Source organism: Episyrphus balteatus, chromosome 1 (genome assembly GCF_945859705.1).
Source record: "Episyrphus balteatus chromosome 1, idEpiBalt1.1, whole genome shotgun sequence".
NCBI lineage: Eukaryota > Metazoa > Arthropoda > Insecta > Diptera > Syrphidae > Episyrphus > Episyrphus balteatus.
Window position 1 is genome coordinate 79040897 of NC_079134.1, and position 27132 is coordinate 79068028.

Consider the following 27132-nt stretch of genomic DNA (forward strand, 5'->3'; position numbering starts at 1 on the left):
TTACGATTTACGGAAAAGTTAAGAATTCGTAAAAAAATCGAACTCGAGATAAGAAAAAGCGAAGATTGGGTCTTGCAATAATTTTGACTGTCTGCCTCTATCTCGATCTGTAGCGATTTTCCTACCTGAAAATTGGTAACTAAGAGTGATTCCATAGAGGGAAAATTTGCTTTAGGACCAAAATAAACCTTTTATTTTTCTATAAAAGGTTTATTTTGGTCCTATTTTGGTCGGGTTTCTCAAAAATTTTTGAATTTTTTTGAAACTTTTTTTATTCATATTCAACTATACAGTGTGATTCAGGAGTAATGTGCCAAAAAGCTAGAGCGTGTAGGTAAGGTCGAGACAAGAAAAAAATCGTATGGGAGGGGGGGGGTGTAACACAATAACGTGTTACACCTTTTTGTAAAGCCAAAACCCTAGTCTTTTACAAACATTTTAAAGTTTTTGAAAAATTAATTGTTAAAATAAAAATTTGGGGACCAGTTTGTCAATTTGTTAGAAAATTGCTTCTGCCGCATTAATAATGTCTTCAAACAACTCAGGCAATCTTTTCATATCATTTAGGAATTTTTTTTTTTGAAAAAAAAAACCAACAAAACACAAATTAAAGTCTTAAGTAATTTAAATTTTAAAAGCAAAACGGAAGCAGTGCAATTTTTCAAGCAATTTTTCATAGAGACAAGAGTATTTTTAAATTACCGACGTTTGTAAGAAAAGATCATGAATATCGGATCTGTTTCCGCCCTTTACAACATTTTTTAGCTTCAGTTACTCCACTAAATAATTTTATTGTTAAATTAGTACTTTTCTTAACTCTACACAAATGAAACAACAACAAAATTAGAATGTGTAATTCCTTTCGTTTATCTACAAGACATGAAAAATAAAAGAACTAAATAAAGGAGGAATTTATTTCCTTTTTTTTTCCAATTTAGTAGGTATTAAGGTATTTAATTTGGTTCTGCAATATGGATCAAAGACAAACCAGAGATTTGAATGTTCTCCGTTTCCGCTGTTCTTGATTTATAGATAACACTGGTCAACAAGGTTTTTGTTACAGACACCAAGATATACTTTTCTATACCTAGGTTTTTTGGGTGCTGAGCTCGAATCCGAAGTCAAAAAAATTTTATCACATCACGTTTTTGAGATAATCCCGTTAGAATATCGAAACAGACAGAATACAAGAACAAATTTCAGAGATACAGACAAATAACGATTCCAACTCAAGAGTCAAGACCGTTATGCTTATGATTTTTTTTTTCTTTTCTATCCATACAAAAAGATCTTCTCGCTCTGTCTGAGGCAGAGCCGTGAAAACACATGATACTCACTCTCAAAGACCACGTAAAAGAGAATCAGAGAATAAATAATCAAAATTCCAAAGAGAAATAAAAGCATTTTAAAATTTCTCAAGTTTTTAATTGAAAAGAGCTTTTTTAAAAGCTCTTCATAGTGGTGATTTTCAGTTTCATATGTCACTTTTTTCTTTAAAGATGAGATATCTGTATATAATTATTTGTGATATCACGTCAATAACATTTTGCTTGCAAGATGGACCTGTCATTAAATGATCATTCAGAGAGCTTCCATCAGATGTTCGAAAAGAAGCGTCGAAAACGACTCGGAGCTTGGTTGTGGAACTGCTTTCTTTCAATACAGCGTGGTGAGGTAAGAAATAATGATTTTTGTCAACGAGAGATTCTTTTGCTTCTACCATGTGACCTAATTGCAAATATTCTTCAAGACACGCTGTGTATTGGTGACGTAGATGATTTTTGTAGCAAGACGTTTTTCCAGGCTCATAAAACGTTGGAGTGCACCTTCATAAGACCTTCCTAATTTTGGAAATGTGTTTCCTTTAAATGGAAGAGCCACCTGGTAATGGGAATCTGCTAGCTTTTTAACATTCCTCGTGTAATTTTCTTCACATTCGATATTTTCTAGGGTATCAATGGATTTATATGGACATTCTTCTATTTCCCAGAATTTTGGAATTTGATTATCGATTTTTCTGGTTTGAAGAACACTTCGAACTGGTCCAGGTTCAAGCGGTGCTTTGCCAAAGACAATCCAACCGAATCTTGTTTTCTGCGCGATAGGCAGTGTTTTGTCATATAGTCGGAATAATTCTGGTAGCAAGATTTCTGCCAAAACATCACTGCCCAACAATAAATCTATTTGGGATGGGATATAAATCTCTGGATCAGCTAAGTGCAAGTTGTCGAGGTACTTCCATACTTCCAGCCACTAACCAAAAGCCTACGGGCCGGGAAATGGCCAGACAGAGACTTAAAAACAAACGCCTCGACGGCAATTTCAAAGGTTGGATAATGTGATTCAACAACTATATCTACTGCTTTCTTACATGTGCCACTGCTGAGCATTCCTAGCCCCGAGACAACGACATGAGTGCTTGGTCTTGGTTTCATACGCAAAATCTAATAGTGCTCGCAGAGTACAAGTTTTCCCTGAAGATGATCTCACCTTAACTATGGCTGTAGCAAGCAGAACATGAGACGCACTTTGGGAGGATGCATGTAGTGAGTTAATGCCGGTACTCACTGGATGTTCAATTTGTGGTTCAAAGGCTAGACCATCGGGATTAATTGTGGAAGCTAGATATGTTTGTCGTTGAGGTCCATGTGCGAAATTATTAGAGGGCGATTGTCTTTGTGTTTGCGAGAATGATGATGATGGTCGGTGAGATTAGGTGTATGGTTTGGGCATGGGCTGAGAAGGAGTTGTTATGTGCAACAAAGAATTATGCGGTTGTTGGCAATAATAGCATCTATAATTACTAGGGCACTGCTCTGATTTGTGATTGTATGCCAAACAATTAGAACAAATCCCTAACTTATCAACATTCTGCCGGCGATCAGTAACGCTCATTTTTAAAAATCGTTTGCATTTACGAATACCTACTATGTTGTCCTTTGCTGCAAATTTGGCATTTGACAAACGACTTTCGTATCGTTTGTCTGCGAGTGAAAACTGCTTTTAATGAATGTATTGTTTGGTGATTCTTTCGATGTTCTGGCTTGCTGAAAATTCACTTCCTCCAAGGTAAGAAAATTCATTTCTAAAAACTAGGAAATTCTAAGAAGGTAGGTAATTCTTTTGGTTTTTCCCTAGCTCCTAACCGTTCTTCCCAGAGTTGTTGTGTTTTACTTGGAAGTTTTTGAAGCAAAACGAAAATTATAAGAACATCCCACTCATCTACCGGTATATATAAATTTTTTAAACTGTGAAGAACTTCAGTCGATGTATCCAACAAATGCTTTATTAATTCGGCTTTTTCTTGAATAATTGGAGGATTATTAAACAAACATTTAAGCTGAGTGTTCACCAGAAATCGCGCATGATCGTATCTTTCAGTGAGAATGGACCAGGCTTTGACATAATTGCCATTATCTATGCTAAGGTGAGATAAAAGTTTTTGAGCTTCACCTGTAACGCTTGATTTTAAATAATATTTCAGATAGTGAACCATTTTTATGTATCAAGGATACAAATAGATCATGGAATGGTCTCCACGTGTCGTAGGTGTCTGAAAAGGCCGGAAAATTGATTTTTGGTAGTTTAATTTCTACTCTGGATGAGGAAACATGGTTTATCTTTTTTGAAGCTTTCTTTAAACTGATCGGTGGCGTCTAACAAATCGCCATGGTAATAGCCTGTTTTTACTAGAGCAAATGAGATGATTTCAATCAAATTTGCCAAATGAGGTTCGAAATGAGATAATTTCCCATACAAATTTCAAATTTGAAATGAGATAATTTCCCATACAAATTTCAAATTTGAAATGAGATAATTTCCATCTCATTTCAACGAAATGAGAAAATTTCCATCTCATTTCAACGAAATGAGCTAGGAAATTAAGTAAAAACTCTATGAACGCATCCAAAACGTTATTGTGAATAGAGCACAACAATGACAAACGTCAACTTTACAAAAAAAAAAAAAAACATAGCGGTAAAATTACATTTCATTAGTGTTGTTTTCTAAATTCTTTTCGAGATTCTTGTGTAAAAATCTCAGCTTTTTCCTGGAAACAAAATTTAAAATCTATTTTTGTAATTGTGTACGAATTTTGTTTGTCAATTTTTTGAAGAAGCGTTTGGGAAAACTGTGGAATTAGCAAATGTAAGAAGAAAAATGAAAAATTCCTCTATATAATAGCTCCGTTGGAGGTTGTAGTTTACTCATGAGTAGATCTAGTACAAGAATTAAAACATAATCTTCTACTCGAGGAGATAGGAATGTGTAGTTGTTGTACTAGATTTCTGCTCACGAGTAAACTACCACCTCCAATGAAACAGGGCTAATACGCATCATTTTTTTTTTTTTTTAATTAATTTAAAGGTATGCTCAATGCCATTGCGCAGTTTATTAGTGTTTTGATTTGTCGTGCAGCCGAAAATAAAGGATATGGATTCAAGAAGTTTTGCAGCCAATTCAGTTCAGCTGATCCAAGGCAAAAAATGAATTGGGATGATCAATCTTTGCTACTTTAACCGATGTAGCCCCAGAACAATTTGTCGCACAAATGTATTTGTGAAATGTTGAAATGCTGTACCCTAAGTCAGTAGAAATATATGGCTACTCAAATGATCTATACTTAATATTCTTATGGGAATGACCTATTTGGTGCAATACAAATAATGAAAATATAATCAATTCCTTTGGTCTTTTCAAGCTTTTGCCGTCAGGAATCTGAAAAGGTAAGACAACTTAAACCATATAATTTAATTTTTTTCCCAAAAATTTTAAATAGGTATTCTTTTTATTTTCAAAGTTCGTCCGCAAGTTTTTAAAATTTTGGAGAGCATGGCCCGACTAAACTCATCAAAAACTCGTTTGTTGTTGTACTTTTATTTTGCTCTGTTGGATAGCTCGGTGCGTGGCGTACATTGGCTTGTTGTTGCGCTTGTCAAGCAAAAGCTTGTTGAATCCATTATTTAGGTTGTCTTCAATTTGATGGCCACTGAACCAGAATCAGTGGTTGGTAAAAATTTCATAAGTTTTTTTGAGTTTATTTTGTTCTTACATTATTTTTTGTTCTATCGACAATGAAGAATATTTTCTTGATGAAATCGATTCCAACCCAATGACAACTGCAACTCAATCAATAGATCAACTAACATGGCCTGTTATGGATTCGAGATTTAAGTGTCTTGTCGGGCAGAAAAAATGAATTCAGTTTAACTGTTGATATTATGTTTTTTGAAGAATATATGAATAAATAATAAAAAAATGTTGAGCTATATCGAGAATTTTCAGCGGTGTTATTGCATTATGGTTTTGGATTTCTATTTGTAGGTAATGGTGGAGTTGGTTTTGGAAGCAGACAGTTATATATTGGTAGTTTTGGCCATGGCATTCATGTTAAATTAAACAATAAATATGTATATTTGCTTTCAATTACCTTAACTAAAAAAACCTTGAATATTATTTTATCCCATTAGCATGACTCGAGGTCCTGTAGTTCGTGCGCTACGTTGACTTGTTATTGTCGAGTAAATCTTAGTAATCATTATGAACTTGGAGAGCTTTAACCACACATAGGTAAGTTGTAATAGAAATCAACAAGTATAATATTCAAAATAGCAGATATTTTGTGAAATACAAATTTTTATTCATACAATGCAATTCTACCTTCTACATGTTTTAGATCTACTAGGGTATCTACTTTTTTGGTTAATGCAGGAAACTGAGAAGTCTGCCTTCTTATCCTTTTGGTTTGAGGGTATATTCTTTACACAAATAAAGTTGATTTAACGGAGCTACATGCGACAAAATTTACTTGATCGGTCCGCGGATATAAACAGAACTCTACAAATGAAAAACAATTACAAAAAGGGAAACCTACACTATCTCCAAAAAAAAAAATCTCAATCGGATAAAATCTCCAGAAAATTTTTGACCCCATGGACAAAATCTCCATGGGGAAAGGGATCCAATCGACAAATTCTCCAATAAATAATTTTTTCTCCCATTTTCTCCAAATCCCCAAAAATCTCCAAATAGCAAAAACAAAAACGTAATAGAATGATAAAAAAACACTGTAAAGCAAAGTAAAATCAGGTCTAAACACGACAATTTTAAAATCATAAAGGTTCCTCTTTTAAAACGGAACACAAAAAATAAATTATGTAAACAACCGTCACATGAACCTTCGTTGTTGGAACTACCATTCGTGTGCCTTAACAATGATTCTTAAATACTGGAAGGATACAGCAAGTTGAACTAAGCATAATCTTTTGAGGCAAGTTATCACAGCTTACAATTAAATACGAGTAAAAATAGGTCTTTCCAAAATGAAGATGCGCAAGTTGTGTCTGAAATTTTGGGATTTTCGCTCGGAGATTTTTTTTTTTGGAGATTTTTTCCTGGAGATTTTGTCTATACCCAGGTCTGTCTTGGGGATTTTGGCTTTGGGGATTTTCTCTTTGGGATTATGGGTTTTGGTCATTCATCACCAACCCACAAAGGGAAACCTACACTATCTCCAAAAAAAAAAATCTCAATCGGATAAAATCTCCAGAAAATTTTTGACCCCATGGACAAAATCTCCATGGGGAAAGGGATCCAATGGACAAAATCTCCAATAAATAATTTTTTCTCCCATTTTCTCCAAATCCCCAAAAATCTCCAAATAGCAAAAACAAAAACGTAATAGAATGATAAAAAAACACTGTAAGGCAAAGTAAAATCAGGTCTAAACACGACAATTTTAAAATCATAAAGGTTCCTCTTTTAAAACGGAACACAAAAAATAAATTATGTAAACAACCGTCACATGAACCTTCGTTGTTGGAACTACCATTCGTGTGCCTTAACAATGATTCTTAAATACTGGAAGGATACAGCAAGTTGAACTAAGCATAATCTTTTGAGGCAAGTTATCACAGCTTACAATTAAATATGAGTAAAAATAGGTCTTTCCAAAATGAAGATGCGCAAGTTGTGTCTGAAATTTTGGGATTTTCGCTCGGAGATTTTTTTTTTTGGAGATTTTTTCCTGGAGATTTTGTCTATACCCAGGTCTGTCTTGGGGATTTTGGCTTTGGGGATTTTCTCTTTGGGATTATGGGTTTTGGTCATTCATCACCAACCCTTACAAAAAGTGTTGGGTTGGAAAACAAAATAAACTCACTTTTAGGTCATTACAATAAGTATTCCATTCTGCGAATAAGTCAATCTGCACAAAAACCACTTTAAGCAACTGTACCAGTCATATGACTATCCAATACTCCGTCACCTGAATTTAAAACAGACTCAGACCACTTATGTCCGGGAGTCAAAAGGTAGTCATAAATACGTTCCAATTAGTAGGTAATCGTAGTTTCCATACCCCCAAAACATTATTGCACCAGCATCAGGAATCAAGGCCAAAGTTTCAAGTATTCCTAACTGATTTGGCTAAGGTCCAACAGGGATTCGATTGCCTGTTGAATATAATCTCACAGTGAGCCTGAACAAGTTTAAGGTTGACCTAAAATGACGACAAAAACAATAATAATCCGTTTTTACCAAAATCCGACTAGCTTCCTTTTTCGAGATACCCGCCGTAAACAATTTTTTTTTCGAAAAAAATTCATATCAACGCAAGGCTCGAGTACGATAACTTAGGCACCGAGAATTGAAAACGGTTTTTGTAGAGGTATTCAATACATTCATTTTTTGTTACATTACATTTAATTTGAGTTTTTAAATCAAGATCTTTTAATCAGTAGTTTTCGAAATAATCAATAGTGTCAAAAAATTTACAAGGTGCTAAATATTTAACGCAGTTCACACACGGCCTAAGACAAAGATAAAGGCAAAACATTATACAAAGTAAAAATGACATTAAACTAGTACAAATGATGAATACAAAAAATGACATTTATGATATGGGGGCATTAAAAAACATCTGTTTAATGTGAATGCATTCAGTGTGCTCCACTTGGTGACGTCATATTCTCTAACAAACACTTTATTTCACTTTTTACTGTACTCTTTCACTTTCAAAATTAAACTGTAGGTATCCAGTCGGGGTCCGCGCTGCCCTTTTATACCTGAATTTCGAGATTCGAGAATGTCTTCGAAGGTTCTCGTCTCGCTTCTTTCATCGCTTCTTTCACCATTGTAACGATGTAAACGGTCACAATGAACTACCTTTAGTTTGCCTCTTACCCCTCCCAACTAGCACAACAGCTTCTATAAATTTGAGTCTCGCAGGCACTGCTTTTTATACAGCTTGTATTGAGCTTGCATCAGAATTTAATTGCTTATAAAAGTTCGAACTTGTTTAACAAATTCTAATAAGTTGTTTAAATACTTTTAAAGACTCTTAAACGAAGAAAGCTCGTTTTTCGGATAAGCCTGTTAAATTAATTTATAGAAGCTTTACAGAAATTACCAAGTTTTGTATTCGATTTTTGGTTTTAATATTAAATAATCTAGCTCGGAAACTTTTTGGTTTTGACATTGAATAATTTAGCTCGGACATTTTTTTTCTATTTGAACTGATTAAGTTTTTGATTTCATTAATGAATATACTAGGATGGCCGAGTGGGTAGAGTGGTGGACTACCACCAAGCAGATACGAAGTTCGATTCCTGGATGTGGTAAAAAAATTATATACTTTTAAAATTATTACTAATAGATATACTAAAAACTTATGGAATGTTATATATCAGATCAAAAGATAAAATTCATGATTTAAAACCAGTTAGAAAAGAATTCTTTTTTGTTAATTTAACTAAACACAAAACAAAAATAAATAAACAAATAACCACCCATCCATCCATTAAAATAAATTAAATTAATAAACAAGTCGCGCCGCGAAAGAAAGAAAAAAATAATAAAGTATTCAAAGTGCAAGTGTCATACAAGTTGTACCTATCAAAAAAAATCATCATCCATCACCACCAGTGATCATGACAACAAAGAAATCATTTGTGTCGCGATGTGTTAAATGGCAATGAGCACAGTGAGTAATCCTTTCTTTTTCCCTCTCCTTCCTCTTTCACAATTAGTTTTTATAATAACTATGGTATTGCGAGTAGAAACTCTTCTCGCAGTGCCTGAATTGTTATAAATCTGATATATTAATGATTATCTTACTAAATAGCCATACAGGGGCGGATCATTTCAAATTGTCACTAAGGCATAACACCAGTGACAATTTGTTTTGTTCCATTTGGCATTTAGATAGGTAAATCATTATAGGTAACTGTCCGAATAGGTTTTAGATAGTTTTTAAGTTTTGGAATGGTTTATAAATTCAGGGTCGATTATGCCAACGTTCGTGGGGTAAGATCTAATTTCTGTGACGTGTACATTCATACTGTACAATACAGGTCAGTTGTTTTGGCACTGAGCGAAACACAAATAGGTGAAAATACGGATTATTCTGAGTTTAACCTATTTGGGTATAACTTGGTGCCATTATTCGATTCGAGCTGTATATAGGTTATCAGAGTTAAAGAGGTAAGCTTTCGATGTTACAAAGCCAACCCCACTGAGGAAAACCGAAAAAAGTTCAAACAAGCTAGAAAGGCCAGCAACGCCCATATTCGACGAACCAAATTTTTGCATGATCAAGAATAACGGCAAAAAATACTACAATGTCCCAAAGGTAGTAAACCTACCTCGTCTTCGGTTCCAACGCTTGTCAATGACACTCCTTTTGTTAGCTCTGTTGACAAAGCTAACCTTTTTGCAAGGCAGTTTGCTGCCAACTCAACACTGTCTGATAGTGTCATGATTCCGCCAGTACTTGAGCGCGTAAGTGGATTCATGGGACGAATCTTCTTTCGCACTCGTACAGTTGCAAGAGTTCTTAAAGATCTTGACATACACAAATCCGTTGGCCCGGATGGTATCCCCCCATCGTTCTGAAGAGGTGTTCTTCCACGCTGGCAAAACCACTGCGTAAGCTTTTTCATCTGTCCTATTCTACTGGTCTCTTCCCGAGTGGATGGAAAACAGCATTTGTAAAGCCCATCCCTAAAAAAGGCGAATCTTCCTCACCCTCAAACTACCGACCGATCGCACTTACGTCCCATCTTTCCAAGGTCATGGAAACGTTGATCAATTTTCAACTTAAGAAATATCTCGAAGAAAGGAAGCTTCTTAATGACCGGCAGTACGGCTTTCGTTGCAACAGGTCCACTGGTGATCTGATAGTTTATCTCACCGAGCAGTGGAACAAATCTTTACATCGTTTTGGAGAAAGTAAGATTGTTGCACTTGATATTTCAAAGGCATTTGATAGAGTTTGCCATCAAGCTCTTCTTTCGAAAATGCGTGCTTTCGGAGTCGATGAATCTCTTCTTCGTTGGATTAGAAATTACCTTTCGAACCGTTCAATACAAGTAGTATTGGATGGATTCAAATCAGAAACCCACAAAATAAATGCTGGTGTGCCACAGGGCTCCGTTCTGCCTCCGACTCTCTCTCTCTCATTTTTATAAATAATCTTCTGTCTGAAACTTCTAATCCAATTAACTGTTTTGCTGATGATAGTACCCTCAGTTTTTCATATTCGTTTCCTGATTCTCGCCCATGTTCTTCGGATGTGGATCTGGAATGGCTTAATATGATAAGCTCATTAAATTCTGATCTTGATATAATAACTTGACATAATAACTTGATAGCATTGTCCAATGGGGAATACAAAATCGCGTAGAATTTAATGCGTCAAAAACACAATGCTGCTTACTTTCATTAAAGCGGAACCTGTCTCCTATGTCACTTTCCATGAGTGGAACTTGCATCGAGGAAACCGACCAGCTTTCCGTACTTGGTATGTGCATTACAAACCACTTCCTGTGGAATGAACACATATTTGACACCGCTAAATCCGCTGCGAAATATTTAGGTTTCCTCCGAAGATGCAAGAAATTTTTCTCCCCGTCTGATCTAGCAAATATTTATAAGGCATATATTCGTCCAAAGCTTAAATATAACTCCCATATCTGGGCAGGTGCTCCAATAACGTCGTTGAGTTTCTGGGATAGAATTCGAAATAGAGCTATAAAAATGATAAGTGATAGATCAATAACAGATACAATTACGTCTCTCGAGTACCGTCGTAACGTCTCATGTCTCACGTTTTTCTATGGTTATTTTTACAAGCAATGCTCAGAGGAAATAGCTAGTTGCATTCTTCCCTTCAGTTTACCCGTCATACTCGCGCTTCATACTACTACCCTAGAGTCTTGAAAGATCTTAGATTCGAAGTTCCTTCCTTGGTCGGATTGAAGTTCCATGGGTACTCCGAACCTACTCACCCAATGAAAGACAATCTTATCCACAACTGTTTTGGTTTCCTGGTTTGGGATGGCAAATGACTCAGGCCACTTGCTGAAGTAGTCCAGCTCTACAAGGATGTATCTAGCTGGCTCTTTGCTAGCAGCACAAGTATCACATTTTTGGCACCACTTTTCAACATCTGCTCTCGCACGTAACCAGTAAAATCACTGTCGTAGCTTTTCCAGCGTCTAGCCGTGTGCAATGCTTGCAGTCTTGCTTACAGATAATGCGTCTGCATTTGAATGCAGCTACACGGAGAGAAAATAAGGTATGTACCACCTTATTTCTTGTATATTTAAATATAATGTAAGGTCAATATAGGGATGACTAATCAATAAAATATAATTTACCTTACTGTTCTAGTAAATTTGTGGCTTCTGATTAACTTTACAGTAAAGCTTTTTCTTGTATCAATTTCAAACAAAATTGACTAGAAATAAGGTACATATTTTAACTTACTGTAAGGCTGAAAATATTGCTTTTTAAAGTAAAATAAACTTCTGTGGAATGTAAATATTTCACTATAATTTAGTTAAAGATTGCATTGGTTCAAATAAAGTCAATTTCATATTACTAATGATAGTTTTGTAAAGAAAATTGTAATGCATGTATCTACCAATATTATAATAAAATAAAGCTAAAAATAATAATACAAATTTGAAAAGCATAATTTGGTAACACGTTCTTACTCCTGGAAGGCATTTAGGAGAAAGTACGTGTGACCCAGTTATGTTTTTCAAAAATTGTTATTATCTTTATTTTATTATAATATTGGTTTATACATGCATTACAATTTTCTTTAGAAAACTATCATTAGTAGTATGAAATTGACTTTTTGTGAAGAATATGCCAACCTCAATTAATGAGATCACAACGCTCATAAAAAGACAAAAAATACTGAAAAAAACTACATTTCAAAAAGGAAAAATTACATCTGATGTCAAATTTTGATGTTAGACTTCGTAAAGTTAAATCGTCGCCTCAATAAAATATTGTCGTATGTGCAAAATTGAGGTTTTGAGATTTGAATGCAGTTTTGCTAATTGATTTTTTCTCTTTCATTCTGTGAAATCCGTTTTTCGATATCTGTCTTCGTTTCAGAGATAATCAGTATGCATTTTGTCGTATGTGTAGGTTTACAAACATTTTCAGTATCTATTTGTCGTAAGTGCACTGAAAACGTGCACATACGACAAAAATTATCACATACTACAATTTTTTCATACAAAATATGTGTTTTCTTCGTTCGGTAAATAATTGTAGTATGTGCTATTTTTGCTACACATACGACAATATTTTACTGGAATTTCGGTAAACGTTTGTCGTATGTCCCATAAGGAAATACACACACGAGTGTAATTTCAGTCGCAATCAAGATGTCGAACAGGGCTGACGAGTCACCTGCGCCAAGTTTATCGGAGGTGCTTTATGCGTAATATGATAATGCATACTAAATGCTTAAAAAGTGGTTTTATGATTTTATTTTATTTAGCATGAGCAACGAAATATTGGATGATGAATTCCTCGATGTCGATCCATTAGGTTCGGCCAATGAGTGCTCTGAATCCAGTGACAAGGACTTTTCAGCAGACGATGAAATAACGGCGATCCCACGTACCAGTTAGAAAATCAAAATGAAAACTCGGCCCTCCGAAATTTTTATGAAGCTGCACATGATATTCTTATGTCCATACTCCATCCACATCTAAAAATAATCAACCCAACGATCGGAATCTACCATTCTAATTCTAAAAATTGTTCAAAAATAACATAAAAATGTTTTATTTTTTCTATGAATTAAATGTGATTTAAGTTTTTTTCTGTTTGGACAAAAAAGTATAGGTATTTTAAGAACGGAGAAGACACAAACATTGACTTTGTTTTCAGTCTATCTCGTTGAAGAAGCAACCTTGGTAGGTGTTAAAGGCTCATGATAAAGTTGATGTTCTAGAAGTTTCACGAACAACTAATTTAAAGTAGCCAAATTATTCACAGATAAAGCGGTAACGGAGAAGACGCGTACAAATCTTCTCCGTTACCGTCTTTGTCTGTTAATAATTTAGCTATTTTGAATTCGTTTTTCTTGAAACTTCTAGAACTTCAACTTTATAATGTGCCCTTAAGACCTACCAAGTTTCAAGAAAAAAGATTGCTTCTTCAACGAGATAGACTGGATAATAAGCGTGAAAATGTCCTAAAAATGCGAATGGAATGGCATAAAAATAATACTTTTTCTGTGAATTAAATTTTATTTTAAGTTTTTTTCTTTTGTTTAAACAAAAAAAAATATATTTTAAGAATTAAGAGTTAAGTTGCTCTACTTTAAAATAATAAATTAACGTAAACCGTTTAAAAAGAAAAAACCTTGTTCTATGTGCTTTTTTTTCGCATCGAAAATGTCGTATGTCGTTAACAAGTGTAGGATTAAACTTTGTTTATTTTTTGTCGTATGTGTCATGAATTTGTCGTATGTGTTTGACTATCAAATTTTTTCTGTGAAAACGTTACATACGACAACGGCATATTGGACAAAATTGACTATTATTTGTTTCTGGATTGGAATATTGAAATAATTCTAACGCAATTCAATAGGCAAATGTTTTCTGTATATACCATGATATTTTTAAAAAAATTCACCGTACAGTTTTCGAGAAAAAAAATTCTGAACTTTGATTGCGTTTTCCCAAAAGTAGCCGAATGTAACATACGACATTATTTTATTGAGGCGACGAAATTTAAATCCTCTAATATTGAATTCTAACATGAAATGGTGCGCTTCCATGAAACATTTCATGTTAAGGCTGAGTGGACCACGTAAAAATCGGGTTATCGTTTAAAAATCGGTGAATAACTTTTACATTTTTAAAGATAATTGAATGAAATAAATTTTATTATTTAGATAATAAACAAGGCTAAATGTCTTAATCCCACAATTTCCTAATTTGTGCACTTGTAATTAAGAGAGAACAAAACATGATAAAATTTTATTTGTAAATTCATCGAAATAAAAAGAAATAAGTACCTCAACTCAAATACTAACACATTGACTAGTTTAAGAAATTTATATTAAGTTTTAAGGTCTTAAACAACAAAAAAATGTTAAAAAGTCATTTTTTCTTAACTTTTTTAAAACAAAGTGGTTTAATTAAAGCTATATTTTGTTGGAAAATATTATTTTGTAACCCTCCAATCGCTTTTAAAGGAGTCCCAAAAACAATAAACTGTACTATGAAACCAGAATTTTTAGATTTCTTGTGATATTTTTTTAATTTTTTTTTCATTGTTTTTTTCTATCAATATCAAGTTAGAAAACAAGAATTGCTATAATAGTTTTCTTACAATTAATTTTCGAAAAAGAGTCTACTTTCCATTTTTTTTTTTTTCATAAATTTATGATGTTGCATGTTAGGTATTCTTCTGAGTAACTGTATGGATATATTTTTTTCTATGAAAAAAAAAAAATTGGAAAGACAGGCGGTCTTTAATGTTATTCGCATTATAATACAAAAATCTAAATTTCGATCAGATTCCTGCGCCTACGAATACTTGCAAAAGTTATATAGAATACCAAGTGATGTAGGTACATACATAGATGCGCAGAAAGATAGAAAAATTCAACACTGAATATCATACCATTTTTTTCTTCATAAATATACCTACCATGACTCTTGCACATAGAGTAAAACCAACGGAAAACGAAAACACAAGTGAATTCGGTTGCGCAAAGCAAAACCGCAATATACACTTGCAAGGCTTGCAACCCTTTTTTTTGCTATTTCCTTGATACTGATTTGTTTTTTCTACCTAAATAGACTTTAATTTTATGACTTTGGTTCTCTAGAAAGGGAAAGAGAATGCAAATAAAGATACCGAGAGAGAACTGAGTTGAGATGACGTTGAACGTGAGAGATGTATGGCGAAGAAAGGTCACTAATACACACAAACTCATTTACATGAAGTCTGAGTTCGTCATTCGGGGACACCCACTCTTAAGACTTGTTGACATGCTAAGAACTATTTCCATTTACATATTTACTATTTACAAATTATAGCAATAATAGCTTGCAACTAATTTTCTTTTTCTCTGCTTGATTCAGTTTAAAAATCAAGCATTTGTTTCCAGCAGTAAATTTTGTATCTCACACCATTAAACGCATGGAAAAAAAGTGAAGACAAACTTAGAAACAAATTTAAGCTAGATCGATCTGCGTACTAGGCAAAGAAAACAATAAGGTAATATTACCGTTCATTTTTGTTAATGGTTTATTTATTAAAAAACAACGCACACAATTACGACAACCAGATTTTATCTTCCATTTTCCGGGAAAAATTTAAGAATTTTATAAATTATAAAAACAACTAGATATTCCATACTCAACTATGATTGAAAAAAAAAACATTAAAAAAAAAGAAAAGCAAAATGGCAGACTTTTCAATGACAGCATTAAGACGTTTCTATGGCAATGATCTCTATTGGGAAAATTCCTAGAATTCGGTATAACTTTTACCTTAGTATGAGGTTATATTAACTCAAATCAATAAAATATTATTTACTAGAAACGTGGAGTAAAAATAGTAATACACTTTTTTACTTGAAAGTATATTTTACTTTACATAAAGAAAATATTACTACAGGTAAAGTTTGTACTACTTTATTTTGTTCACTATAATTAACTTGTAAAAATTACTTTACGGAGCCACGAAATTCTCAATACGTAAGATAAGTTTTATTAAAAATCTAGGGCTTTTAACTTTAATTACCTTACTAGTCATTTGGGGTGAAAAATACTAGATTCATTTTTCTCCGTGTATCCTCTTCGATGTTGAATCTGACAGTGATACGTTTGAGGTCTCTCGATCCATCTTGCTACTTGACCCTCTGGATTTTTGAAGTTCAAAAGCCAATTTAGTGCACCATGATCTGTGCGAAGAAGGAACTTCTGTCCATAGATGTATTAATAGAAGTGGTTTGCTGCCAATACCAGAGCAAGATGTTTCCTCCTGGTCACGCAATAGTTTCTTTCTTGTTTCGAGAGTACCTTGCTGAAATAGGCAACGACCTTTTCTTCTCCGTCATGAACTTGCGATAAAACAGCACCAACTCCAACATTACTTGCATCTGCGTCAATGATGAATTGTTTGCCTGGAGTCGGATAGACCAACACAGGAGCTTCACATACATGCAGCTTCAGTTCCTAAAAGCTTTTCTCACACTCACCTGACCATTTAAAGGGTTTACCCTTCTCCGTAAGCTGGTGCAAGTTTTTTGCGATTCTCCCAAATCCTTCACGAATCGTCGATAGTACGTTGCCAGGTTGATGCTTGTCCTGAGGGGTTGGCCAATTCTTCACAGTGTCAACTTTTTCAGATTTGCTTCTCGTAGCCTCTGGAATACAGCCTTTAGGTTTTCACAATGGTCATCAAATGTTTTCCCGTAAACGATGATATCATCCAAATAGACTAGGCAAGAATTACAGGTTAATCCATTTAAAACACACTCCACTAAACGCTCAAAAGTAGCTGGAGCATTACAAAACCCAAACGGAATGACATTAAACTGCCACAGACCATTTACTGTGGAGAAAGCCGTCTTTTCCCGATCTTCTGGATGGATTTCTACCTGCCAGTAACCACTCTTCAGGTTCCAAGTTGAAAACCATTGTGTTCCTTCCATTGCATCTAAAGTATCGCTAATTCTTGGCAGTGGGTAGCTGTCTTTCTTCGTCGACACAAAATCGAGTGCTTCCATCCTTCTTTTTGACGAGAACTACCGGTGATGCCCAAGGGCTTTTGGAATTTCCGATCAGCCCGTCTTTTTCATTGTCGATATCATCCCAAGTAACAATTTAGCTTTCATAAGGGTCAATGCAAGCTATTTTTTGGCTTTCATAACAAGAAGGACAGGTCTTATGCAAATCATTTTGGCGCACTTTACCGAAATTGCATAGGACTTTCCTTGACAGGTAATCCACAAGCTAATAGCTTGTGACAAACAGTTTAAAATGGCCTTACGGAGGTCTTCCTGCAGAGGGTTTATCTAATGCACAAACCGGATAACTTGCGTAGGATTATAATAAGGCCTTATAGAAGTTGTTGTAGGTGTTGTAGAAAATGCCAAAAAAAAAAAAGAATTAATTTTATTTCATTTTTTTTATTTTCTTCTGATTTTTTCTGTTTTGTATTTTCTACATATTATTTTATTTATTTTAATTTTTTCCTATTTTGTTTCTTTTCCTTTTTTGGAAATTCCACTGCTTTTCCTGTTGTTCTAAAATGTTGAGAATATTATTTTAGTTGAAAAAGAACACATTTTTTATTATCATCACATGCCCCGGCCAGGAATCGATCCCGCGTACCTTTGCATACCAAGCCAGCACCTTACCAGTAGACCATACTCGAATATTAAAGATGAGTGGAAAATTGGGAGCTAATTAAAACCTCACATTGAAATGCAATGTTTTTTCTAATGCGTTACAAACATTGAATATCAGCAGGATAAAAACTTTGCATACTTACTAGATGAAAACATTGCATACTTACAAGAACCTCTTGGAACAGGTATTATACAAGCTTTCTGTCACTTGAAAATACAAGGCTTCTTTAGAACGCTTCGAACAGGTCTTATAAAGGTCTTCTTTAACTGATATTGACAAGGCTACTTCTTAACACTTCTAGATAGCCTTAAGGAGACCCCCTTTCCTTCCAAAATGGATGACTTGCGTAAGTAAGCCCTAAACTAAACGTATACAAACTATAGCTTGTCTAATCGAACAAAATGGACCTTATGCAAGTAAAAATGTTACTTTGGTGTGGCGGTCTTCTGACGGTAGCTGTTGGTGTTATATAGCCATGTCATCTTCACCAAGTCTCTTCGCACAATAGAAGTGGTGGCACCGGTGTCAATTGTAGCCACATGCTGCTTGTTGTTTATGATCGCCACCACTGTCAGACTTTTGTTGCCTCGTTTAGTTTGTGAGACTTGAATTGTGGTTCTGGGGCCATCGATACCAGAAACCAGCTTCTGCCCTCGAATTTGGTTGTATCGCTTACCTGTTGTTGGGCAATATTCCTGTTTCCACAGTGTTGGCAAGCAGTTCTTCTTGGTGGCAATCTGCACTGCCGCTGGAGATGTCCTGTCTTGTTATAGTTCCAGCATCGAGCAGCTTCGTCTCGCTGGTTTCTTTGGAATGCGAGTTTTTGACAAGAGCATTTCTCCACTGTAACTTCTCTTACCCGATGAACGCCTTCAGAAGCCTGTTCTACTGCTTCCATAGTAAGAGCGAACGCTAATGCTTCTGGTAGGGAACGTTTTCCGGCTGTTCGAATCGCTCGCTGAAGATTTATGTCAGATACAGCACGAACAAAGGCTTCTGTTGCAAACTGATTGATAATGTCGTCTCCTGTTGTCGGATATGCCAGATGAGCTAACCTTTCAATATCTGCTTGGAGTTTGGCCATCTCCAAAGCGTTTTTCAATGACCTGGACAAGAGCAGTAAAGTTACCATTCTTTTCTGGTGGTAAAGTTTTTAACAACTCAGCAGCAGGACCTCTAAGAGATAGAGTCAGCGCTATATACATTTCGTGGCCCTAGTATTGGAGTGCCGTATACGCCAAATTGCATTTTTTGAACTAGGTATGCAGTCGTATGTTTTCGAAGTTGCTCTTTTCAAATCTGCTATCCGTTTTTTTCTATCTTTTTTCGTTGCCGAGATATTCACTATTGTTTTGACAAAAACGAGAAATTTTGGCATTTACGTCAAATTTTTCATGCAATGCAAGAAAATTTTGAGAATTGTTTTGACGTACGTTATGTTTTTTTTGACGTACGTGTATATGAATAAAAGAAACTTCTGATTTTCATGGCGTATACGGCAAACTCATTTTGGACAAAAATTTAAATATTTTGACAACTAGACGAATTGCAGATGTCCAATAACATGTATATAAAAGACACATTTTAATTATATATCATACTAAAATATCAAAAAATACCAGCGGTTAGTTATTTCGCAATTATCTACCGAACATTTAAATGCGATTTCCCAAAAATGTAAAAATGGCATATACGGCACTTCAATACTAGGGCGACGATTTGTCTTCGTCATCCCAGCCATTTGTTGTGGCAGCTGCCTCAAACTGTTTCTTGTAGATCGACCAAGAACTTTGTCCATCAAATGTTGGTGGATGCATTTCCTTCTTCTTTGGATACTCACCAGTACTTTCTCGGGCCTTAATTTTTCGAACCTTGTCCAACCTCTACTTCTCTAGCCAATACTTGGAACTTATCTTCGAACTTTGTGTCCATCGCCAACAGCTTTTCTTCGACACCTTCATCGAGAGCAGTGAACTTTTTCTCGAAATCAGCAAGTTTTCCCTCTAAAAGATTTTTCTGTTCTTCAAGAAGGTTCTTTTGCTCATTGCCTTGTTTCTCCATTTTTTCGAGAAGATTCTGTTGTTCACTCTTTTGTTCATTACGTTGTGCCTCAATTTTTTGTCGAGAACGCTACTCTGTTTTTTTTTTCTAATATTTCTCTCTGTTCATTGCGTTGTTTTTCTAATTGTTCTCTCTGTTCATCAAATTTTGCAAGGGGAGCAGCCATCATGGACGACATATCGGAACTAGTAATTACTTGTTCTTCTGGCATTTCAATTTAGAATTGGAATATGTCCAAATTTTCGTTTATCTGGGTTATATAATCCTGCAGACGAATAATGAGGTCATTTTTTGATCCAGCAGTAAGAAGACCTCGGTTAGTTAATTCCGCCTTAAGCTCAGTCAAACTTAACTGATTTAGGGCCAGTTTTACAAATATTTGATCCGTGGATCAGCAACTTTTATCTCTTGAAATCGGTAATAAAGTTGAGGGTTAGCACTGGTTCAAGGTCCATATATGTAAAAATTGCCACATCCATGCTTAAACCGAGGTTGAACCGCAGCTATTCCGCCGAAATCGGAGAGTTATATTCCTGAACCAAGGCTGACCCACGTTTGTACAACTGGCACTTAATGTTTTACCCATTTTAACTTTTTTTTTTAACGCGAGCACTTTTCTAATTTCAAAATGTTTTACACTTTGAACACGCGCAGTTCTTCATTTTTTTTAATTCGCGAAATTATTTGATTCGCACAAACAAATAAATAAGTTTTATTCTTTGAGGATATAATATATGGAGTGCTTGTGCTGTTAGTTCCGTGAAGCTTTTATAGAGGGCTCTAGTTTCTTTAAGTTTTTCGATGAGCATGCCTCCATTTTATTTTCATTTGATGGCGGTCATCAACAAGCGTGTTTATTTACAGCTGCGGAACCGGACTCTCATTGAAAAAGCAAGGCAGCGACCCCTATCCATGCATATGGCGCACAGTGCGTCGATTGTATGGAGATGTTGGAAAAAAATCAAATTTTTGAAAATAAGTTGAGTTTGGAAAAAAAATTGTTTTTAAATGTTATTACAACACGTTTTACAAACTTTAGCAAAATTTCCACGCCCCCTGCCACGCCCACTCCTGAGTGTGCATATTTATATCTAGAAAACGGGTTGCACAATTTGAATAAAATTGAAGAAATTTGATTATCTAGGCGAGTTCAAAAATACAAAATAGTGTCGACCCTATTCGCCCCCTGCCACGCCTACTTTTGTATACATTATTCAATCCAGGAACTTGTATGTATGGGAATTCGGGAAAAAATAAAAAACCAAGTGTTTTGCTTAGATTTCTTGATTTTCAGGCTCTAAATTTGATTGCATATTTAGTTTTGACTTCATTAACTGCAAAACACCACGCAATCGGGCTGTTGGGTTGGAAAAACAAGCATCAAAAAGCTCCCTAGCGGAACACATTATGTAAAAAATACTCGTAAACAAACACTTGTTGCAAGAGAAAGAGCAGGCTTCTGCAAAAAAAACTTACTTTTTTTAAAAGGTATAATTGTTTACTTTCTTTAAATAAAAAACACTTTTTTCCCATCGGACCCCTCCAAAAATATATAGCTTATCGAAGTTAGTACTTAACACGCACAGAGAAGCTTTGATTTGGACTCTCAAAAAAAATATAAATTTACATGCAAAAAAAAATAATGCAGTTAGAATAATTATATTTTCTCTCCTGAATATGAATCTAGCAAAAAAAATATCATATCTTCTTTTTTTCTTCAACAAATGCTCTTTTGACCGTTAACTAAAAATCTTACTCTCATTATTTTTTTTTTTTTATTGATCTTCTGAGCATCTCTGACGACAGAAGATTGAACTTTATCATAAATTAACTGTTGATTCATTAACTCAGACTAATTACCTTGAATTTGGCATACTTGCTCCACATTTTTGGCAATTTTTTTTTTTGATTTTTTTCCACTAGTCGCCGCACTGTGTGGCGTTACAATGTATTAGGTATAGGAACAAGCACTCCATATATTATATCCTCTAAGGTTTTATTCCACTTTGCTGACACCATTATAATATTTTATTCCGGGTTCACAATAAAACTTATTTCGTTTATTAAATTTCCACGTATCTTTCCGTTCAAATTAAAACACACTTTATTATAACTCAATTTACTTTTATTATTCGCTCAAATAATCGCACTTTTAATCACTTCTCTACTACTAACACTTTATTTCACTTTGTACTGTACTCTTTCACTTTCATAATTAAACTGTATCCGGTCGGGGTCCACGCTGCCCTTTTATACCTGAATTTCGAAATTCGAGAATGTCTTCGAAGGTTCTCGTCTCTGCTTCTCGAAACTTCCTTTCCAGGAGGGGCGCTTCGTACTTCCAGTCCAGTGGGATATTTTGGGATATTCAAGGAAATTTCTTACGGGTGTATTCAGAGAGTAGGTAGTTTCATAATTATTAAAGGTCCGTTCACATTTCTACCTTTGCAGTAGTAGGTAGTAGGGTTCTCAACTTTTGTTGTAAACAAAGGAGGACAATATATTTTCAGAATAAAAAAACGTCATAAAAACTTTAAAAATTAAAAAATATGAGCCAGTTCGCATAGACTTTTTTATCAATGAAGACACCCGCTCAATCGTCTCCAAACAAAAAAAATCTTCGAATTTCGTTTTCAGATTTTTTACTATGTATACCCCTTAGTAGCCCTGTATCAAAGTGAAATTCTTGTCTTTTGCGTCTGATTTTTGGATTATTCCCTTATATCTCCCTTACGGCTTGATGGATTTTGTATATTTTTGCACAAAAATGATCTAAAAATTATCCTTAGTAATATTTCATTCCAAGATATTATCAAAAAGATATTCTTGAATAACAAAAAATCGAAAAGGAAATCCGTTTTTGAGTACTATTACGTTTATTACATTTTTTCTAGATTATTTCTCAAAAAGGCTCAACCAATTTTTTGTAAATTTCCTCAATTAGCCCAGGGAAATAAGTAAATTAAATCGCATTTTTCACGGGACAACATTTTTTTCATGGAATGTGTTCGGGTGGTTGTCCTTATCATAAAAGTCAATTTGTTGGGATAATTGGAAGTTGGGAGCAGCCGCCATCTTAGAAAAGAGATTGGTATCGTTTTTATTGAATAGCTCCATTGTTATTCATTTTAACAAAAAATGACAAAGGTAAGACTTATTAACAATAAAATGATATACAAAACAATTCCGTGAGTTGATTAAATAAAATTTTATAGTTGGTCAAAGTGCGGGTTTGTATCGCAAGTTTGGGGCAAAATGATTAGATGAGATTAAGATTTATTGATTCATCGAGAAAAAGAATTACAAAAACATTTTGTTTAATTAACTTAAATCTTTAAGGGCGTGGCCAGATGGACCGTCAGCCAGATGATAGCTTTGCTAAATGATTACATTTATGAATTTGTAAATTAATTGATTTTTGTTTCTTTTTAATATAATTTTAAAAGTGTTGCGAGGTAAAAAGTGAAGATCCCAATAGTTTGAAATAAAGAAAGCAGAATGCAGAAGTCTTTACAGTATGAGAGTTTATTAGCAAGTGACAAAGCAAAAAATAATACATATTAAAAGTTAAATAGTTGAATATTTATGTTGAATTTAACGAAGGAACTTTATGTGTTAGTTTAACTTTTTCAACAGTCCCTCTCAACAAAAATATTCTTTAAAACAAAAGAAGAATTACATTTAAAAAATAATTAATCAAATACATAAGCCCATGGCTTCAGTGAATTTCACATGTTTAATTTTTGGCAAATTTTTAGTTTGAATGTCGGCTACCATGTCGCTCGTAGGAATATACCTCAGCTCGATCTCATCGTTTTTAATGGCTTCTCGTACATGATGATATTTAATATCGATGTGCTTGGTGCGTGCATGGTGCACTGGATTTTTGGCAAGATGTTGTGCACTGATGTTATCGCCATTCAAAACAATAGGTAGATTGTCTTCGTAGAGTCCAGTTTCATTAAGCAACCTCCGTAGATATATTGCTTCTTTAGCTGCGGCTGAAAGGGCGATATATTCAGCCTCGGTACTGCTGAGCGCCACGCAAGACTGTTTCTTGGACTCCCAAGAGAAAACGCTGCCAGCCAGAAAGAAAGTGTATCCAGTATAAGACTTGCGGTCAAGGGAATTACCACCCCAGTCGGCATCGACAAAACCTTGAATACGACTTCCCTGTGAACGATTATATAATTTTAAATTAATTGTTTTTGACAAGTACCGTAAAATGTGTTTGGCTGCAGCTTCATGTTCAGCGTGTGGATTTGTGTTTCTCTGAGCTAATTTGCATACTGAATGCATTATATCGGGACGCGTTGAAAGTGCTAGGTACATCAATGATCCTATGAGGGATTGATATGCAGTAGGGTCAACCTTTCTACAGTTGTCGTCATCACATTCTACTTGGAAACCAGCATCAAGTGGAGTTGCAACGGGGCGACAGTTTTCCATATTGTACTGCCTCAATAGATCTTTCACATATTGCTTATGTCCAACAGAAATCGCACCAGTTTCTCCTTCTCGTTCAAACTCCATTCCAAGAAAATGTTGAAGTGGACCCTTATCCACTAAATCGAAGTTATCAGCTAGACTAACTTTGATGTCATCGAGTTCTTCTTGATTTGTACTGGCTAGAATCAAATCGTCGACGTATACCGCAATTAAATTAAAATTACCTTCGCTATTTCTCCTGTACAAACATGGCTCACTTTCACATGGTGTAAATCCAATTTGTCGCAAAACATTGTCAAGCTTGGTATTCCAGGCCCGACCAGACTGCTTCAGCCCGTAAATCGCTTTGTTGAGTTTGAGCACACGTTCAGGAAATTTCGAATCCACAAAGCATTCGGGTTGCTTCATGAACACCTCATCGTCCAGTTCACTGTTGAGGTAAGCGGTGGACACATCCATCTGATGCAGTATCATTCGATGCTCAGCTGCCAACGCAATTAACATCCGAATGGTTGCATACCGAACAACCGGCGAAAAAGTTTCATCGAAGTTTACTCCGAACTGCTGGCTGCAGCCTTTGGCCACGAGCCTCGATTTAAAACGTTCGACACTTCCATCGACTGTCCTCTTTATATTGAAAACCCATCGACATCCGATGGCTTTTTTTCCAGTTGGCAAATCAATTTGAGTCCACGTTTTATTTGACATCAGGGCTGCATACTCCTTCTCCATCGCTTCCCTCCATTCGTTAGAATGAGTGCCTGATTTTCTGGAATTTTAATAAAATCTTTCATTACATTTAATGTGTTATACTGTTTTTGTGGCCGTCCAGGTTTTCCATTTCGAATTAACTTTGGCCGTCCTGGTCCAATTTTAATTTCGCTGTCGTCTTTCAGTTCTTCAAGCTTCTTATTCGATGTGGTGGTGGCAGTGGCTTTGGAATCGTTGTTACTGTTGACGTCGGCTGCGGTGGTGACGGTTTGTGTCTCGGCATTGGTGGTGGTGACTTTCGTATCGATGTTGGTGGTGACGGCGGCGGTGGTGTTGCTTTCAGGTTTGATTGTGGCTTCTTCAATTCTTTCTTCTGGTGACAAAACATCAGTATCTAAAAAGACAAAATCATTTAATTCGCTGCTTTAAAGTTTGGCTAGGCTAATCTCATCAAAAATAACATCTCTCCTTTCAAGGACTTTACGCGAAACTGGATCGAACAAACGATACGCTTTAGAGGTTAAAGAATATCCAACCATGATAAACTCTTTACCTTTGGGACGAAATTTACCATGATGATTTTTATCTAAAGCCACAACTGGACACCCAAATATTTTTAAATGGTGTACATTTGGTTTTCAGCCAGTCCATATTTCGTGTGGCGTCATGTCAACTAGAGTTTTTGTTGGAGACTTATTTCTCAAGTAGGCTGCTGTTGCTACTGCTTCAGCCCATAGCGATTCATCGAGGCTTGCATGAAGTAGCATGCTCCTTGCCATTTCCACCAGCGTACGGTTTGCGCGTTCAGCGACGCCATTTTGTTGAGGAGTGTGCACCACTGCAAGCTGCCTTTGAATTCCATGCTCATCTAAAAAATTATTAAAATTGTTATTTATATATTCCCTTCCATTGTCGCTTCTTAAGGTTTTAATTTTCATGTTGGTTTGGCACTCTACCATAGCTTTAAACAACTTGAATTTCTCAAAAACCTCACCTTTAGACTTCATAAAATAAATGAATACATGTCTCGACATGTCGTCGATAAATGTAACAAAGTATCGGGAACCTCCAATCGACACTTTGTTAATTGGGCCACATACATCCGTATGGATTATATCCAATAATTTTTTCGAGCGCGTCTGGCTAGCTTGAGGGAACGGGCGAGCACAAATTTTGCTTTTCATGCAAACTTTACAATTTATTTCTTTTGGCACATTCGCGAACGTCATTCCACAAACTAATTTTTTTTCGATAATTCTTGAAGAGAAGAAAAATTAAGGTGGCCGTACCTGTTGTGCCATTCACGAAATTATCAAAACTTGAACTTGATGAATAAAAGCACGAATCGATTGAATTTTTAAAAACGAACAAATTGCAGTATTTTTCAGCTTTAAGAACAACTGTACCACGACTATCTTTAATAACTGCTTCTGCTTTGTCGAAAAACACCGTAAGTCCGTTATCCACCGCTTTGCTAACTGACATAAAATTTCCATACAAACTCATGGAAGGCAATGTGTCTCGAGTCTCCATCGCAACCACAAAACTTTCAAATGATTTTGGCAAACTAGATAAAAGAATAACACGGTGTAACACTCAAAATATACGCGGGCGGAGACCTATCAGGTTTTGTAGAGCTAGTTGCACTGAATACGAAACGGCATTTGAAAATCCCCTAACACCCCCAAAATCTGGAGTTACGGGCAAAAAACGGTTTTTTGGACCTTCACCCATTGAAAAAATTCTAGCTTCGACAATTTTTTACCCATTTTTTTCAAAAACTATTGGTTATATTATATTGATTTAAAAATTAGAATCAAATGCACAATTTTGCCTTTCGGAAATGGTATCATTTATTACTGTAAGTGTTGCCGTTGTTTTTTAATAATTTTTTTTTATTTTGATAATTTTTTTTTTAGAAAAATGCCCTTCCCACCTAAACGGGGAGAGATAGACCCCCCTCCCAAAGAAAAAAATGTTTGTATTGAGCTCCTCTACAAAATCCCGTTATCAAATCCTGGCGCCCAAGTTATCCTACTACGTGCCGAAACAACATTTTTGTTCTATACCTAAAAGTTCGAATTTCTGTATCTGGGTTGAAATCGAAAATTTTTTTTTTCTAAGCCAATTTTGAAGTGATTTTCATAAAAAATACCTCGATTAATTGGGAAATAGATATAGTTTTAGAATATATTTTTTAAATTGCATGTTGTTTTGAAAACATATA

At 35.1% G+C, this 27132-nt stretch overlaps 1 long non-coding RNA gene across 5 annotated transcripts; it reads left to right on the forward strand.

The window, feature by feature from the left end:
- Positions 1-306: 306 nt before the first annotated feature.
- Positions 307-8437, forward strand: LOC129905240 (uncharacterized). Of its 5 annotated transcripts, none has more exons than XR_008770581.1 (6): positions 307-1674; positions 1751-1884; positions 1951-3672; positions 4369-4727; positions 4802-5007; positions 5082-8437. It is a non-coding gene; the product is annotated as an uncharacterized LOC129905240 (long non-coding RNA). The 5 variants fall into 5 exon arrangements; XR_008770582.1 differs by having other exon boundaries at positions 309-1884; positions 1951-3427; positions 3485-3672; XR_008770583.1 differs by having other exon boundaries at positions 309-1884; positions 1951-3069; positions 3139-3672.
- The last annotated feature ends 18695 nt before the right edge of the window (positions 8438-27132 follow it).